Below are 18491 nucleotides of genomic sequence, written 5' to 3'. Positions count from 1 at the left end.
ACAGAACCAGAGTGCCCGTGGCCCCCCCTTGCCTGCTGCCAAATTCCGTTGACAGGAATGAATGACGACCAGGGACACCATTTTAGAAAACACCCCCCTCCCCGTTTAGATGAGGTCTTTTCTACCCAGTGATGCAATCACTTACAGAAATAAGTCACTTCTCCTGAGACAATGAAGTACGTGACCCCCATGTTCCTCCACCATCCCAGGTCTTATTTTACACACACACACACACACACACACACACACACCACACACAGACACACACTCAGTCCTCTTGGACCCACCACCTTCAGGGCACCTTCTGCAAATGCAAACTCCGAGCTGGCTGTCATTTATTCTGATGATTTTTTTCCCACCGTGGCCCACACACAATTCCCACCCAGCTCACAATGTAAATATGACCTTTCTCATATTCATTATCAATTAAGGGAACAAATCCCCTTCTCCGAGCAGCACAAGAGACCTCTCCAGTCAAAGAGCACGGAGGGCCTTTCACACCGCCTGCCGTATCGTCTATCCACATTTCCCAGTGGGCCGTGGGGCCAGGTGAGGAGGCCAGTGTAGACGGGCAGATGAATGTGGGTTTGAAGTCCCTTGAAAGTCATGGTGCCTGTGGGTTGCATCAAGCCACAAATGTCTAAGCCCTCCCAACAACCTCAGCTGTTTCTTCTTTCTTCCTTTTGTGGGACATGCTGATGTCCCCCCAGCACAGGCCAGGCTGCCCATCAGAGCCCCCACCACAGAGCTCTGGACACTGGGTCCAGCAGGCCCGTCCCAGAGGTGTCCCTTCCCTCCAACGGTCATTAGGCCAACAGGCCATGTTCAGCAAAGGACAGGTAGATCTGCAACCCCTAGAAGGAATCCTTCCAGGGCCCACGGGCTCGTGTTCTGCAGAGTTTTGAAATCATATTAGTTTTCATAGACGTTCATCCTGCAGGGAGCTGCGTCCTCTCGCCCAAGCCCACGCTGCCCAAAGCTCCTCCTGCTGGTTTGCCTTCTCCTCCCCTCCTCTTCTCCTTCCTTCTGCTTGTTGCTCGGTCTGAACACCCTGTCACGGGTCCCCAAGGACACTGTCTTCCAGGGGAGCCAAACAAAAGGCACAGGAAGCAGGCCAGTGGCTTGGGGACTGTGTCCAGGCTTCGGGCTGAGGCCCCCCTGTTTTCCAGGCCTCCTGGGTCTGTGGAGGCCCCTCCCTCCCAGTGCTTCAGCCATGGCCCAGCTCGCCTCCAGGTCTGTTGGAGACCATGTCCTGGTCCTACACTGGGCAGAGACAAACCCAGGCAGAGACAGACCCTGCCCAGGATCAAACCCAGGGGTTAAAGACCATGGTCTTCAGGAAACAGCCTACTCTGTGGACGCTGGTCCTTTCTCCCAGCAGCATCCCTGGCACTTGCCCTGGATTCCCTATAACCCCGGGCACCGCCACCACCCAGGGAGAAAACCCCAGACACCACCAATCCCACAAGCTGCCACAGCTGCGGCCTCACTGCCGGCTGGGGAGGGGCCGTGGCTCCCAGCGGCAGCACGGCCTGGCGGCTGGCTGGGCTCACCACACCCGTCTGGGTACGTCTGGGGCGACATGCTGTGCGCATTAGAGTCTCACAGCCACGCAAACTGCATTGGGCATGGTGGTTGCCCAAGTCTGTTTTCCATTCCTGAAGCCATGCGCCCACCAGCATCCAGAATGAGACGAGAAGGCCACACTGCTCGGGGCGAAGGGCACGTCGTGACAGACGGGGGAGAGGGAGAAGGGGGAGGAAAACCCCACATCCCCAGGGTGCCAGGCGATTTGGCCTTGGGGCCTGCAGTGGTGCATCGGGAGCTGCCCGAGCAGCTGGTGTCCTCACCCTGACCACAGAGGGCTTCTCCAGCTCAGCCCCGCAGAGACCAGGGGATGTCGCCTGACCCCCATCCAGCCTACCTCCCTGTGTCTGGGGACTCAGGACACTCTTCCTGTCAATGTTCAGGTGATAGCGCGTCCACTCCAAACAGGCCTGCAACCCCTGCTCTCTAGGAAGACCAGAGCTGCCCTCTGATGCCCAGCCTGACCTGCTAGGAAGGCCCAGGCCTAGCAATGCCCTCCTTCCAGGAAGAGGTGCACTCTGGTGACACCACAAGGCAGCTCAGGGGCAATGCAGAGGGAAAGCAAGGGTGGTCAGGACTGGCACCACCACCGCACACACATACACACATACACACACACACACATGCCACACACACGCCACACGCATGCATACACGCATGCACACTCCCAGGAACAGCAGGATGTGGTTGACAAGCTTTTCCAAGCAGCATGGACACCTCTTTCCAGCTCCATCTCCTTCCCAACAATCTGTTTATTAAAGTGTGGCCTAGAGTTTGAGGTGAAAGGTAGGGAAGGGTCTCCAGAAAGCTCCTCTCCTCCGCTCCCTGCCTCAAGGTGGGACCTCTGACTCAGGTACCTGTGGACCTGCTCACCCTCCCTCTACAAGTCCTGGGTCTCATTTGCGCAATGTCCTATTCGTTACTCAGGTCATTTTTATCCCGTGTGCAAGAGACTCCAGAGCAGGGACACCAGGAGGTGGGGATAACCGGGGGTCATCTTGAAGGTTGACTACCACAGTGATTAACAGTCACGACCAGAGACACTGAGCACCTCCATCCCTGGCTCCATGCTGTCCTCCCGTCCCCTTGCCTGTTGCATAAGTTTTCCTACTTGCCCCACTTTCTCAAATTCCTTTTGAACACAAGATGGTATAAGTTGATATATTTGTTTTATTAAAACAGTGCTCACCCTATCATCCTGTATTGAAGACCCAAGAGCATCTGCCTCAAAAACCCCCTCTTGTCTTATTTCTGCCACTTCCCTTCTACTACTCTGTGTTTCTGCTAAAATCAATGACCTAAAGATCCCTAAATGGAGACAGTCACCTCTCTCATTGCCTGTTTGTTAAAACTAGCTGTGTGACTTTTGACAGGATTCTTAACCTCTCTGGCCTTCCCTTTCCACATGTTTAAAAGGGAGATTAAAAAAAAGTACCTGCCTCTCTGAAGTGCAATGAGAATAAAATGTGTCCAATGTGAAAGGTCTTGGCATGGAGGGAACACTAAGAATCTCATTCTTGAGTAACTTGGAAGAAAAACATTAAATAAATAACAATATAGTAAATGATAGTATCAAATGTATTACAAGTCAGACTGGGTATGGTGGCACATGCCTCTATCCCAATAGCCCAGAAGGCTGAGGAAGGAGGATCGTGAGTTCAAAGCCAGCCTCAGCAAAAGCAAGGCATTAAGCAACTCAATGAGATCCTGTCTCTAAATAAAATACAAAAAAAAAAAATATATAGGGCTGTTGGGTGTGGCTCAGTGGTCGAGTGTGTCTGAGTTCAATCCCCAGTATCCATGCCCCCCAAAATTTATTACAACTCAGGACAGCAGTCAAGACAGTGATGATTAAAGAGAGAGTGTTCTAATGAATCAACCACACCTGCAAGCAATGATCTGACTTCGACCCATTCATTTCCCTTAGGTACTTAGTGCCCATCACTGTCCTGAGTGGTTTTTATCTATTGCCATCCATTGTTAACTCAGCATCAACACATTCTCCTTCCACAATTCTGCTGCAGCACAGCTGGGAACTACATTTCCCAGAACCCCCTTTCCCATGTGGTTCCAGGTTAGAGTTCACTTGGGAGAGGAAGATGGCAGAGAAGCAGACATGTTTTCACTGGAGGCAGTTACAGCCAAACACAGAAGATCCGGGGCGTTGATAACCACTTTCCAGAGAACTTCAAGAATGACTCATTTGGTGTTGCTCATTAAAGGAACTGGAGGAAATTCTCAGATGTCCTTGAGAGTGGCAGGGTCTTCCCAGCAAGCTCTTGGAGAATTGCTCCAGAGCTTCCAACTGAAGCCTTCAGGAAGCTCCTCTCACCTTCCCCTGCCCACCTCTTCCAATGGTTGCACAAGCCCCTGCTCCTGACATGATACTCTCTGCACCTGGAATACATACAGTGACTTCTGTTTTCCTGGCTAAATCATCTGCCTTTGAGAATTCTAATCCCTTAGTTAAGAAGTCAAACAATTAAGGAAAACATCATTTCCAAACACAGTTCAAAAAGTGAAATTCATACAAGGTGCCAAGTCCCCTAACCATCCAAAGTAGAAAAGGCCCGCAGACCCAGTGGCAGATGTTGGACTTGGTGAGCTTGAGCAGGGGACTTAAACTGGCCTGTGCAATCTGATTTATGCAGACCACAAAGCAATTTAGGGCTTCAAAGAAACAAAAACCACATGTCTAAGATGTCCTTTTGTGGTGTCAAAACACAAAAGTCAGAAAATAGTCTGATGTTTTCCAGTAAAACCTAAAACATAGATCTTACCTTTGAGACAAACTCCTGCCATATTCCAGAAGCAGTCAATGGAATGAGTGTGGTGCTGTCTAGCCTTGCCTGGTCTGCAATGTCTTCCTCCCCGGAGACTGGGAATTTGAGGCTTCCAGGAGCAGGTGAAATGAGCAAAGCAGGGCCACAGCAAGTTCTCAGAGCATCTTAGAGTTTTACTGTAGCTTTGCTAAGACCTCTAAACTAGGTGAGAAAACATCATGGTTTTTCTAATTTTTTTTTCTGTTTTAGTTTGGCTACATGTAAACTATGAGTACCAGTGAGCCCTCAGGATATTTAATAAAAGATTTCCCACACTTTGTTCAAAAACACGAGTTCTAGAGATTGATCTTCGGAAGAAAAAAACAATCATTCTGTGTTCAATCAAGTCTGGGAAATGCTGAATTTAAGACAATTGGATGGGTTTCTTAATTGCGGAATGTTCTAGAACTTTCAATATGCCTCTGTCTGCAGGCAATCGCCTGCTGTGGATCTCAAGCTTGTTTCACTAAGAAACCTTCTCCTTCCCCTCCTTTGTCCAGTGCATTTTGAGAAATTAGTGTTCCAAACATTGATACACACCCGTTCAAAGGATAAAGGATTTCTGCATTCCTGAAAACATCCCATTTCAATAATAACTTCAGAATACTCATATCTAGGAGTGACATCAGCAAGATGATGGTCTAAGAAGCACTCATTGTCCCATGAAAATATTAAACATAGCTTTATGTGAGTTCTAGAAATCATTAAAAATTCTTAACCCAAAAAAAGGCCCAATGAAGAATAATACACATTCAGGGCCGGGTTTGTCACTCAGTTGTAGAGCATTTGCTCAGCATGTACAAGACCCTGCGTTCACTCCCTGTGCCATAGGAAAAATATGCACATTCAAATGGAAGGAGATTTTTATGGTGTATTTTACTCATCCTTTCTGTATCCCCTTCCCAGTGTGGTTGGCGTGGTTTGAGGGAAGTGATATCCCAATCCCCAGTTCCCTTTCTTGAACCAGAAAAAGTAGAGTGGACCTAATTTGCAATGAGACTGAGGGCTTCCTGAGAGTTGGGGCTTCCTCTACATCACCTAACATTGAGTCTCAGACAACCAAAAATAGCACAGCCTAAAACTTAGCCTGGAGAAGGCTTTTAGGAAGCGCCAGGTATGGCTCATGAAAACTGCAAGAGGAGTACAGATTTTCTGATGCCTGAGACAGAGATTCCAGTGGAGAATATAATAAAATCACCAAGTCCCCAAGGAGAAACATAGATCACTCTTAGGAAATTTAAAAGCAGTCACGTATAAGGGAGAACTGGGGAAAAGGTACATGCACGTGCACACACACACACACACACACACAGACATATATCCAGAATTTGTGAAAGTCTTATCTACCAGTCTGCAAAACTAGGTTTCTTATTTTTCAGATGCTGTTTTTCAAAAACAGTATCACAAGACATACAGACAGGAAAATACGGCTTATTCACGGAAACAAAATGAATCTCCAGACCCCATCGCAAAAGAAACACAGCCATCAGACTTACTAAATAAATAAAGACTTTAAAATAAAAACTTTAAAACAACTGTCTTAAATATGCTCAAAAAAAAAAAAAAACCCTCAAAGAAAATACATACTAAGAACTAAAGGAAATTAGGAAAACAACGTGTGAGCCATATTGGAATATCACCAAAGACAAAGAACCAAACAAATTCTGGAGCTAAAAAGCATAATAACTGAATTGGAAAATTCACCAGAGGTTCAATAATAGACTAAAGCAGACAAAAGGAAGAATTGACAAAAAAAAAAAAAGAGAGAGAGAAGCTCAAAAGGAAGTCATTTGAAATGGCCTGAGAGACTGATGGGACACCATCGAGCCAACAGATGTATGTGTTATGGGAGTCCTAGGAAGAGAAGAGAGAGAAATGATTTGAAGAAAAAATGACCAAAAAATTCCCAAATTTGATGGAAAATGAGGATCCACACATTCAAAAATCTCAACGAACACCCAACTAGGATGTCCTTTCATCTCCAAACATGACTTCTGAGGTATTTTTCCTTAAGGAAATACTATATTCTCAATCTCAGGTGAAAAATTATTGGCATAGCCATTTTGCAATTGGTTGGAACAACCTGTATGTCCAACAATAGGGTATCGGATGAATAAGTTAAAGAATATCCACAAGATGGAACATCATATTGCCATTAAAAATAATCCGGCAGTATTTAGAATATGAAAGATTGCCCTATGCAATCTTATTTTTGTGACATAGGTAAATGTGTGTGTGTTCAAGAAAGATTTAAAAAGAACACCCTGAAAGCATTAAGAAGTGTTTTTTTGTTGTTGTTGTTTTTCAAAATGAGTGAAATCCAGGTTGTTCCCCATCTTTGTGCTTCTATATAAAACAATAGCTTTTGTAAGAAGAGAAATGAAAATCTACTTTACAGTTAGTCACATACCTAGTCATGGTCAGAGATGAGACTGGAATTCACATTGCTTTCCATCAGACCAGGCTGCCTCTGTTTCAACTCTGCCTTCTGCTCTGGAGTCTGACTTTACTTAGAGCAGGCTCTTTGCCTGGGGACCACAAGGCCCCACTAAGGGCTGCAGATCATAATTCCAGGTACTTTATCAGATCAAAGGATAATGTTTAGGTTAAAGTTGAAATTTCATCATGCATTTGTCTTCCTCATCTAAACTATCTGCTTACCCAGACTTAGCTTTTCTGCTCATGAACATTAAACCTTGATCACCCTTCCACCTGCCAATAAAAAGCTCTCATAGGGGCTGTGGCTGTGGCTCAGCAGTAGCACACTTACCTGGCATGTGTGAGGCACTGGGTTCGATTCTCAGCACAGAGTATGAATAAATCAAATAAAGTTCTATCAACAACTAAAAATGAAAAAAAAATTGCCACTCATCACAAGCAGCATGCCCTTCCCTGCCCTCTGCAGACCCCCTTCACCCCTAATAAGCGTAAGAGCCACGCATCCATGCGTCAGATGACCAAACAGATAAAGCTCTCTCTTCTTATTTCTGAGTTTGTCAAGGTATCTTGGCAAATTTCCTCTTTCATTTACATAATTTCAGCTAACATCATTTTCCCCTAGAGGCTTTTGGGTATCAAACATAAACAGGAAATACGAGTCAGTCCCCTCACCTTGGCCAAAGCCAAAATGAAATCAAATTTTAAAAGTAATAAAAATAAAATGAACGATGGCCATTACCCTGCCACGGCTATTTCACAATAACAAGGTCTGACACATATTAATTCTCAGTGCAGCCAGATCCATGCCCAGACTCTCTAAAGCTACCCTCGCTTCCCAGGACTGCAGGCGGACATTTCCATCCCAGGGAATCTTTGGAATTCAAGTCTCTGAACTTTGAACTGTGACATGGACCATCGTCCTCTCCCACCCCAAGGCGCTGTCTTAGCACTGCAGGTCTTCAGCTGAGCTTTCACTTCCTGTAGGACAAACCATTTCTCAGGAAGTGCTGGGGTCTAGAGTAGACCCCTCTGTAAGAATGAAATTCCACCAGGGAAGAATTCAGACAGAAGTGAATGGATGCATATTTCCTACTTAAAAAAATAATAATAATAAGCCAGGCATGGTGTCGCACATCTGTAATCCAGCAGCTTGGGATGCTGAGACAGGAGGAGCGCAAGTTCAAAGCCAGCCTCAGCAACTTATTGAGGGTCTGAGCAACTGAGACCCTGTGTCAAAATAAAAAATAAAAGGGGCTGGTATGTAGGTTAGTGGTTAAGTGGGTTCAATCTCTGTTACCAATAAATAAATAAATACAAATCTTATCACAGATCTAGGAAAAGTTTGCCACTGAGAGTAGAAATACAGAGCCATTAGAAGTTGATGCATTCACAAAAGATGTTAGACCCCTGAAATCTTAACCTGAGGAAGGACAAAGGTGTTCAAGTTATATTTGAGGGACAGTTCTTTTTTTGGCAGAGTCTCTGAAATTTTGAGATTCCCCCATTTTGAAAACCCAACATGAAGCCGGGCACAGAGTGCACGCCTATAATCCCAGAGACATGGGAGGCTGAAACAGGAGGATCATGAGTTCAAAGCCAGCCTCAACAATGGGGAGGTGGTTAGCAACTCAGTGAGACCCTGTCTCTAAGTAAAATACAAAATAGGGCTGGGGATGTGGCTCAGTGGCCGAGTGCCCCTGAGTTCAAGCCCCAGTATCCCCTGCCCCCCCCCAAAAAAAAGGAAAAAGAAAACCCAACATGAGTCCAGCAGACCCCTGGATCCTAGCACTTCCTGAGAAGGTGTTCATCCTATAGGAAGTGAAAGCTAAGCTTCAGATCTGCAGTGCTATGACAGTGGGTCAGGGCAGGTGAGGATGATCATCCATATTGCTGAATGACTCAAAGGAGAAGAGCTGGCTCACTGGGATCCCTATGTCCTATTGAGAGCACATGGCAGACCTGCTCTGTAACTGATGCAGAGTGTGGGGTGAGGGAAGGAGGTGATAATGGAGTTGTGAACAGACTCCAAAGACCAAACAGCCTGTGTAAAAGGAAGTGGAGAGAAGGAAGGATTTCCTGTGGTAAAGAGAGGGGAGGACTTCCTGTGGTGGAGAGATGGGAGGACTTCCTGTAGTGGAGAGATGGGAGGACTTCCTGTGGTGAAGAGATGGGAGGACTTCCTGTGGTGGAGGGATGGGAGGACTTCCTGTGGTGGAGAGATGGGAGGACTTCCTGTGGTGGAGAGATGGGAGGACTTCCTGTGGTGGAGATTTGGAGGACTTCCTGTGGTGGAGATTTGGAGGACTTCCTGTGGTAGAGAGATGGGAGGATTTCCTGTGGTGGAGATTTGGAGGACTTCCTGTGGTGGAGAGATGGGAGGACTTCCTATGGTGGAGATTTGGAGGACTTCCTGTGGTGGAGAGATGGGAGGACTTCCTGTGATGACTTCAGCAACAGCAAAAATAACTGAGAATAGGAAACAGAAAGAATGGCGGACCCCTGATGGGAGCCCAGAAGATTGGCATGGAAATCCAGAAAGGACATCTTTTGAGTGCTCCCAGAATGAGCTGAAATGAGTCAAAGGAGCTGTAGATTCCACAGAACCGGTTGAAGCAGATTTAGAGCAAAGGGCTGGTTCCTCTTATTGTGACCTTCTTTTCAGTACCTGCCCCACTCAGGTGGCCTGGGAAACAGGCAAGTGGGTTGTGCACATGTGTGTGCATGCTCACACACACACACACACACACACACACACACACACACACCACCCTCTGCCCTCACTGCAAAACTGCAACTTGTATGGGCCTCTGTTGGGAATTTGTTTAGAGGAACCCAGAAACCAAGTGGGTTTGTTGAAATCAAGTAGCTCCTGAGACAGGCTTGGCGATTTTTTGATGATGTGTGGATGGGAGGCCAGGGGGAGGAAAGGAAGAGCTTCACAGGAAAGAGAACTGAGTCACGTGGAGACATAAGACACCTCATTCCACTTCTCACCTCTTCTTTATCACACATAGACCGCTTTCCATTTGATAGGCCCAAGCCTTGAAATAACTATGACACAAACAAGTTTTCCTTTCTCTGATACCTACTCAAATCCACATTCCAAGGGGTCTGATTACCTAAACGTTAACTGGGGTTTGCATGTTAGTAAGGGATTCTAACTAGTGTTAGGTTTTTCAGAACTCAAAAGAATGGAATTTCTAATGGTTGGAACTCCATACAGGTTGCAGAGAGAACAAAGTGGAGAGTGGATATAAAGATGTTATGGGCCAGGCTTGGTGGCTCACGCCTGTAATCCCAGTGGCTTGGGAGGCTGAGGCAGGAGAATTGCAAGTTCAAAGCCAGCCTCAGCAAAAGTGAGGTGCTAAGTCACTCAGTGAGACCCTGTCTCTAAATAAAATGCAAAATAAGGCTGGGGATGGGGCTTCGTGGTTGAGTGCCTCTGAGTTTAATCCCTAGCATGCCCCCTAAAATGTTACAGAATATCTAAGGCAAGACCACAGGAACCCACACTAGACAATGAGATCCCAGATCCTTGAGCCCTAAGGATAGGTATGCGAAGTTATGTCATTATGAGGTAGTTTCAAGCCACATTTTCCTATCTAAAAAATGGAAATGATGAGTCTCTGAGAGAGTGGAGATATGCATGGGAAGCTCTCCAGAACATCATTTTCATTATTCACATTGTTCCATCACCCTGCACTTGCCAGCTCCACTTTCTAATTTTAATTATCCTCCAACAGAGTAGATCAAATGAAAACGCTCTGGTAGGACTTGTCCCTTGGGAATATCAGAGTATATATTTGTCAAGTTCTTTTGGCTGCGAGTGATAGCCACCCAAGTCAAAATGACTTAAGCAAAATAGAAATTTACCAGTTTGTATAACTGAATATTTTAAAGGTGATATGGCTTTATAGCTTCAGGCATAGTTGGATCCAGGGGCTCTTATGATAGTAAGACTTAGCGTCTCTCACTTTCTCACTCAATGTCTTAACTCTTGTTTTATGTCCTCCTTGACTTTATTTTTAGGTACGGTCTTTCTACATAATGGTTCTCCTGGAAGCCCTTTCAGCTAGTCATCTCTGCATAAAAAGAAGTTTCCTTTCCCCAGATAGTTACAGAAGTCCCAGAATCGATAACCACGGGCAGGGTGTTAGGATGCTCTCCTTGGTCAAGCCTGAGTCCTGTGCCCATTCCAGAGGTGAATGGGCTGAATCTGTGGGGAGGGTTCACTCCCCAAGGGAAATCAGAATCCATCCTCCAAAGGAGGGGAAATGGTTATTAGGCATGAACAGCAGAAGCCCCACAAATGCCACCTCTTTAAAAGAAGGAAAATCAGGAAACAAAGATTTCCAGGGAGAGGTTGGAATATATGCCCGATTCCCATTAATCCCAGTGACGAGACACGAAATAGAAGGGGCCATAATCAAAGTCTCCAAAGAATTAATGTCCACTATAGTGGAACTATTTTTTTTTTTATTCCTAAGAAGCTAAGACCTTACACTAAGCCTTCTAGAAGGAAAAACGTATGAGTCAAACCCACCCCAAAATAAAGCGAGAAAATAAAAGGTGCCGGGGGTGAAGGGCTTTGGGTATTCGGCTCCAGGCTCCCCCTATTTACAGGCCTACTAAAAATATCTGAAACCCCCAAACACGTATTTATTGGCTCCAAACCATGAGAAGAAAACCCTAAAACTGAATCTAATAGATGTTTAATTAAATGTCAAAATGTCTGCAAATCTGAATACTCCATGAACTTCATTAATAGCTACGTTTAATATTCACAAAATCCCATCACCTTGGAAAACAACTTGAAAGGTAGCTCCTGCTCACTTTGCAGGAATTCCGAAGTTCACACAATGGTTGCCAAGAAATCTCAGCCACTGTACGTGCGTGTAATGAGGTGCTCATTTCACTTCAAAGGCAAAACAATTCTTAAAAACCTTTTCAACCATCCCAGGGCTTAATACATGTGATGATTTGATATGTGTGTGTGTGTGTGTTTCTAAAAGTCAGGGTACCTGGGTATCTGAACAGCCCTGCCCATGGGACACCACGGAGCCAGGGCGGCTGCAGCCATCTGCACCACCCCCCTCGTCCCGGCTCCCAGCGCCTGCCTGGCTGAGCCCCCACCTCTCTTTTTAAGCCTCTATCATAGCAACAGCCCCAGGGCCAGACCCCTAATTGCCAGTTTCTTCTAAGTGCAGGAAAAAAGCCTTCTCCAGCCCTCACCCCCTCCCCAGCACAAGCCCAGGGGGTCAGGCAGGTTCAAAAGTTGAAATAAATGAATCTTTACACATTATAAGGACCCAAGCCACATTCTCTGTGGCATTAGTGCCTGAAACATCGGCAAGGGAAAGCAGGTGTGCCGGGCGTCCTGTCAGCTAACGACACTGATAAGCCTGCCATGCCCGGTTCTGCTTCATTTCAAACAGACTGCTGGGGGAGGGAGGGGGGGAAAAAAAGGAGGAGAAAGTCAGGGCAGAAATAATTGCTGGAGCTTCCAGTGAGCGCGGAGAGCCTGCAGGCAGAGATCAACCGGCCTGATTTCATCCTCTTCCTTTTATTTCTATAGCCTTAAACGTTCTGCTATTATAAAAGTCATCATGTCAGCTTTCTCCCCAGCCTCTCCGGCTGCCCATTTTCAAATTGTATCAATTGGTAAGGCTTTGGGGCTGCAGGATTTTCATCTTGATTTATGGTTTCTGGGCTTTAAAGATGAAGCCGGCTCCACTGACCCTCTTCGAGCATGGAGGAATGCTGAGTCCTGGGCATGTGTTTATAATCAGATCCTCCCAGAACTGCCCAGAAGGTAGCCAAGGCTCCTGTCCCCTCCTCTTCCTCCTCCTCCTCCTCCCCACACCTTTATTTTTTTTAAAATAATGGATATTAAAGCATGGTGCAAGTGAGCCGTGCTTGCTGGGCCTGCCCTGCTCAAGTGGGCAAAGGGAGTCTCTGATTCTCAGCAGGCATTAGGGATGAGGGGCAGGCTTTAAGTACTTGAAGGTAGCCATGGCTGTTGGCTTCAAGAGGAAGGAACTAAGAAGGGAGATGTGCAGACACCTCACGTGGGGCCCATCTAAACCGCTGCTTTCTAGGGGAGGAATGGGAAGGGCTGGGCACAGGGCTGAGCTGGCCTTCTTAACTGGCGGGCTGCATAAACAGCAAGGTACCCGGCTGGTTTCAGCAAGCACGCAGGCTTGCAGAGGGAGCTGGCACCCAGCTTTCCGGGCACACGTGGCAGGTGCTCGGGGAGGGTGTTGTTCAAATGCTCAGGCGAGTCGCGGGAGGACTGCGGGACAAACACACACTTCCACAGTCCCCTTCACGCGTCGTCCATCCGATCACAGGGATGTGCCCCCATTCCAATGCCTCCCGTCATGCCACCTGGGCCACGGGCAGCCACCAGGAAGGGACAGGAGGAGTGACAGAAGGGGTTCAACCAGATCACGGGAGAGATCGTCCCCCACCAGGCTGTCGTTGGAGGGGCTGAGCTGTGGGGGGAAGACCGATTGATTCTGGGAATCATGGGTCAGAGACGGGCCCAGTGGGTGCAGCCAAAGACACACATGACCTTATCAATGGGACTGCGGGTGGAGGGCTCTCCAAAGATGCATGAAGCCCCGTCTCCAAGTTATCCCAGGAAGACGGCAGAGGCTCCCCAAGGTTCCTTTCCTAATTCCTACCAGTTTATCTAAGTGTGGAGGCCAAGGCCTGATGAGTCACAGCGTCACATCTCAGGGCCCTGAAAGTCGCCCTTTCCTGAGACTTCAGACTCCTTCAAGTGCTGCTAACAAGAGAGGAGGCTCCTCCACCACCCACCGGGAAAGAGGTGGTGAGAAATGAACCTGCGTGTGTGTGTGTGTGAGTGTGTGTGAGCGTGTGTGAGTGTGAGTGAGTGTGAGTGTGTGGGAGAGAGAGAATGAAAAAAGAAAAAGGGAATGCTAATTGTGCCAGGGACGCTGACAGATGCGACAGAAAGTGTCTTCATTGAGAAATTGCCATCTGAAGTCCCCCTTGTTCCTTCAGAATCAGGAGAGAGAGAGAGGCATGGGGGAGCCTGACAGGAAGTGAGGATTCGAGACTTCAAATGCAAACATTATGAAAAACAAGCAACATCTGCAAACAGTAAGTACTTATTTATATTTTATGGAGTGTGTGCTTGGGATTCTGACAGGTTTTTAAACAGAGACCATATTAGGCCCATTCAAAGGCGAGAATGTCCCTTTTAAAAATGCATTACCCTGCTGCTCAGGCAGGTCGGCCTGCCGCTGGCCTCAGGTGAGCCCTGACCCCTGCCGACCTGGTCTAACAAAACACACATGCGGGTCTGCGGTGGGACCGTTTAGTGCTCCTCTCTCAAGGTCAGCGCAGGCGGGCGCTGGAGGGTTAGTATTCTGCCTGCTTCTCCCTCGGCTGACAGAGCCGCTTTGAACTTTTCCCTTCTGAACAAATAGGAAGGGAAACTGCAAGGAGACAAGCGCCGGGAATCAGAGAGCAGAGCGCAGCAGCAAATAAATAAGCCGCAAATAAATAAATAAGTGGCCGGCCTGGTCCCCGGCAAATGAAAGACACCCCTCCTAGGCTGCCAGGGTGTCGATGCATTTGGTGCCGATGAGAAACTTTAAAATAAAAACAATGGAATAGACCCGCTCCCTCTTTTTTCCCCCTCCATAGGATGAACCCTTTATTTTTGACAACAAATAAGAGGCGGTTGGCAGGTACGGTGTGCTGTGCACCATGAAATATTTAGTAAGGCAATAACGACTCCCCGGACAGCTTAAGAAAACCACGATTATATTCAGAGAGAAAGCCATGAGCAAACAGAGGGGGGAAAATACAAAGAAAGATCAAGGAAGGCCTTTCATCAGGGCTTCCTGTCCAATAACGCAGCCAGGCTTGATCCATATGTTTTGAGAAAAATCAAAGTGTCACAACTATCCAAAATGTCAATAGCTCCGGTAAGGAATATTGTCTAACATTTTCTATTACACCGTTCAAGAATTTGCCTCCCAGCGCAATTTGGAAGGAAAAAAAAAAAAGAAAAAGAAAAAGAAAAACTCTTTCATTCCAAAAAAACACTCAAAGAAAAGAAAGGACAAGAGGGAGGTGGGGCCCGAGGAACAAGGCCCATTTCAGGACAGTGTGTAATACAATAATTCTCTGGGCTCCCACCCCGTCCTGAAACCTGATCCTCTGATGAAAGGGTGTTCTCCTGCACACCTCTCCCATGTTCAGGGCTTTCTTTGCAGACGCTCTCGCTAAGGTGCTTTCTGGACAGTGGGAAGTTGCTGGGCCAGCTTTGCTCAGCAAGAAACCCAACTTTCAACAGCCTTCATATTTGGATGATCCTGTGTACTGATTTCAGGGTTGAATCAGGGGAAATTCCACTGGTTTCTTTATATGATAGTTGCCTGAATATCTGGGTAACCTGCTTTGGGGGAGAAAAGAGAGAGAGAGAGAGAGAGAGAGAGAGAGAGAGAGAGAGAGAGGAGAGAGAGAGACTGGCCTATGTAAACAATTTATTGCTGCGTTGGCAAAATGTAAACAAAACCCAGGCACGCACCTTGCCCCGGGGATCGGCCTGGCAATATCTAGTTTGACAGAACTTGCTGCTCCACGTCTCCTCCGCCTGCCTCCCGACATCCTGGAGATTCTAGAGGGACAAATCACGCTCGAGTTGCTGCTGTCTATGCCTTGTGGAATCTTAAATAGCATGAAGCAGGCCCCCGACAATCAATATTACTGACAAATTAATCTTGGCGAATAAACTGTTGTTCGCTTCAAGGCTGTCCCAGTCCCCAGAATAATTGTGTAAATGAAGTTGAAGCCTTCCCACCGATGGGTTGGTATTTTTCCTGGTCATCTACCTGTGGGCCGCACTCAGGCGGCCTGGAGGGATTCGGTTTCAGAAAATCAAATCATATCGTGGCCCTGACCTTGCTCTGTTCATTTCCTCCGTGCTAGGGCTTCATCCGTGCTTCCAAACGAACACATGGCAAATCCTGAGAAGAGGCCCTGAGCCCATCTCGAGGGAGGTGCAAGGCAAGAGGGGACCCAGCTGGTGACTGTCCGTCCTTCTGCCCCCGGAGTTCATCAGAAACAGTCTGGAAGCCCAAGTGAAGCAAGACACTCAAGGTCAAGGTTTCAGATTTCTGGTTTATTTCTTTTTTCTTCAGGAACAAGAAGGGCACATGATACTTCTGTGACTTCCCCAAGATAACCTAAATTGTATGAAAGGGAATGAGGAAAGCGGGCTTCCGTCCAGAGTCAAAATTCACCCAGTCTTCACCAGCAAAAGATATTAGACTGTTCTAGGCCAGGGACAAATAACCAGTCCACCATCCGCCGTGAGCCCTCGGCTGCCCACTGCTCCGGCTCTTTCCCAGAACTTTCTCCTCTTCTCTTAATTTAGCACCAAAAGGGTTAATATGTGACGCAGCACAGGGACCTCTGAGACACCTGCCTGGGATGGGGGGTTCCATTCGACTGACCTAGGACCCAAGACATTCAGGAACCTCGAAGCAAACAGGCGACACTCTTTCCCAAGCCGGGAAGAGTAAACAGCAGCAGGAATCAACAGTCACCAGGGTATAATTGTCATTAGTATGTAAATTTTAAAAGCTCAGTCAAAAATATCAATACCTCCCACTTAATTTATTACTATATAAAGATGGATGGTAGTGAAGCACGACATTGATTTTCAGAGTCCTTAAAAAAAAAAGGGTGAGGAAGAAAATTGTCAAAGACAACACAAAATGCTGTGTCTCAAAATTAATCATTGTGCTTTTTTCAAACACACACACACACACACACACACACACACACACACACATAAGTCACTGTACAGCAGCCTGTGTAGTTCAATCTTATTTGATTGCCTTTTCTGAAAATGAAGAAATGGAATAGGCCACTTATGTAAAGAGCCCTCTCGGAATGGATTAAAGACGGGTGAGCATTTTTACTGTATCGACAGCAAACCATTAGGTAGCCACACTCCAGCCCGGTCACTGAGAGGAAATCGAAGAGAATAGTTCCCCGGCAGGGCCAGGCAAGACAACCTATCAGTCCAGGTCCTCAGCCAGCCCGGCTGTCACCGATCAGCCCAATCCAGGCCCTGCTCCTGTTCCCACTTGTCATAATGACACAGTCTCACCATCCTCATATTTGCTAAAATGTTTTGAAGTAGGAGCAGTCGTGACCACTGAACAAACAAGCCAACTCATTATCAGGTTGAAAACTGTTCTGGGAAGCCTGTAACCTAGGGATTGTGTTTGTGTCGGAAATGACATGGAAATCGGTCTCTAATCATCCTCTGTGCCATTAAAGGATGGGTCACTTCCCTGCACTTGACATTTGGAGATGTTTGCATTTATACAGAAGGAGAAGGGGACCGGAGAGGGAGGATTTTAAGGGAGCAAAACGAAAAAGAAAACAATAAAGATGTCGAGATGTATTCATTTTTTCCGTCTGTACTGTCACGCCACTTATTTTGTTTGGCTTTTGTTTCTGTTTTCAGCCTTTTGGCTGTGTGTCTTTTGAATAAAGCCGTCTCCTGATTAAAGCAGATGAACCTGGGGGTAGCCTAGATAGGCACTCTGTCACCTAAAGAGTGAAGATTTCCAAAAGAATAGAGATGCTCATGTTTTATCATAATAAAAGAAGGCTCTTATTTGTCTCCTATTTCCTGAATTCCAGGGCTCTACCTCCCACCCTCTTCGAAGGACCCCGTGAACTGTGGATGATTATCCTGGGTTTTATTAGAGTATCTAGGGAAACATTTGTCTATAGAGATGCTCCACCAAGAATCAGGCTACAAGCCAAGAGCAGTACTTCACATTCATCAGACTAGAAATATGCATCTTGTAGAAAAGCATCTTGTCAAGAGAGCCCCAGTATCCAATAAGGGCTGCCTGTCTGGGTCCCTGCTATCAGAATGAAATTTCTGATTTATCAGAATGCTTCCACTGCGTTAAGCAATAATATAGTTCCCCTCCTCGCTTTCCTTACAAAGTAGAGCTGTGGCTCAAAAATAAACATCAAGTTACTAGATGTCTTCCTGCTATAATTAGATTTAATTCATTATCTTTCGTTTCAATAAAATCACAGGAAAACACAGGGATGTAAATGTGTAGGCTAATTGCTTATGGAAATTCAGGTGCCACACTTGGTATAAATTTACCCCTTGCAAGAGAAAAACACAGTTGTGTCATTATCGTAGAATTTTACAACAATATGTAATTATAGAGAGAAGCAGGTGTAATTAGCAAGTCTTTCCACGAAGCAGGTAGCATTCTTGGTTAAATATTTACAGCCGTGCAAACAGACGGTAATAATGAGAGTTTTCTCAGCCACACATTTCAGAGCATCCAACAAATATTATGAAAAGTGGTCATTATCAACCCAGCAAGCACCGCTTTGCCTTCTAGCTTGTAAGGAACGCTTCTGCAGAGTTTGCAAGACAAGAATCCAGGCTGAGTCGGCAGTGCGGTTTCAACAGTGATGAAAACAAGTAACAAAGATGCCTTTTCCCCTTGTTGCGGCAGAGATGAGCAATTAAAGCTGCATATTTAGAGATGACATCAGCCAGGAGTCCTGCACAGAGAGAAAAATTCATTGCATTTCCCCGGCCCTTCTTCTTTC

At 46.5% G+C, this 18491-nt stretch overlaps 1 long non-coding RNA gene across 1 annotated transcript; it reads left to right on the top strand.

The window, feature by feature from the left end:
- Window positions 1-13587: 13587 nt before the first annotated feature.
- LOC120888107 (uncharacterized) lies at window positions 13588-17531 on the top strand. Its single transcript, XR_005731572.2, has 3 exons — window positions 13588-13680; window positions 13878-13976; window positions 15816-17531. It is a non-coding gene; the product is annotated as an uncharacterized LOC120888107 (long non-coding RNA).
- The last annotated feature ends 960 nt before the right edge of the window (window positions 17532-18491 follow it).

The sequence above is a fragment of the Ictidomys tridecemlineatus genome, chromosome 15, assembly GCF_052094955.1.
Source record: "Ictidomys tridecemlineatus isolate mIctTri1 chromosome 15, mIctTri1.hap1, whole genome shotgun sequence".
Taxonomy (NCBI): domain Eukaryota; kingdom Metazoa; phylum Chordata; class Mammalia; order Rodentia; family Sciuridae; genus Ictidomys; species Ictidomys tridecemlineatus.
This window is presented reverse-complemented; position numbering and strand designations above follow the sequence as displayed.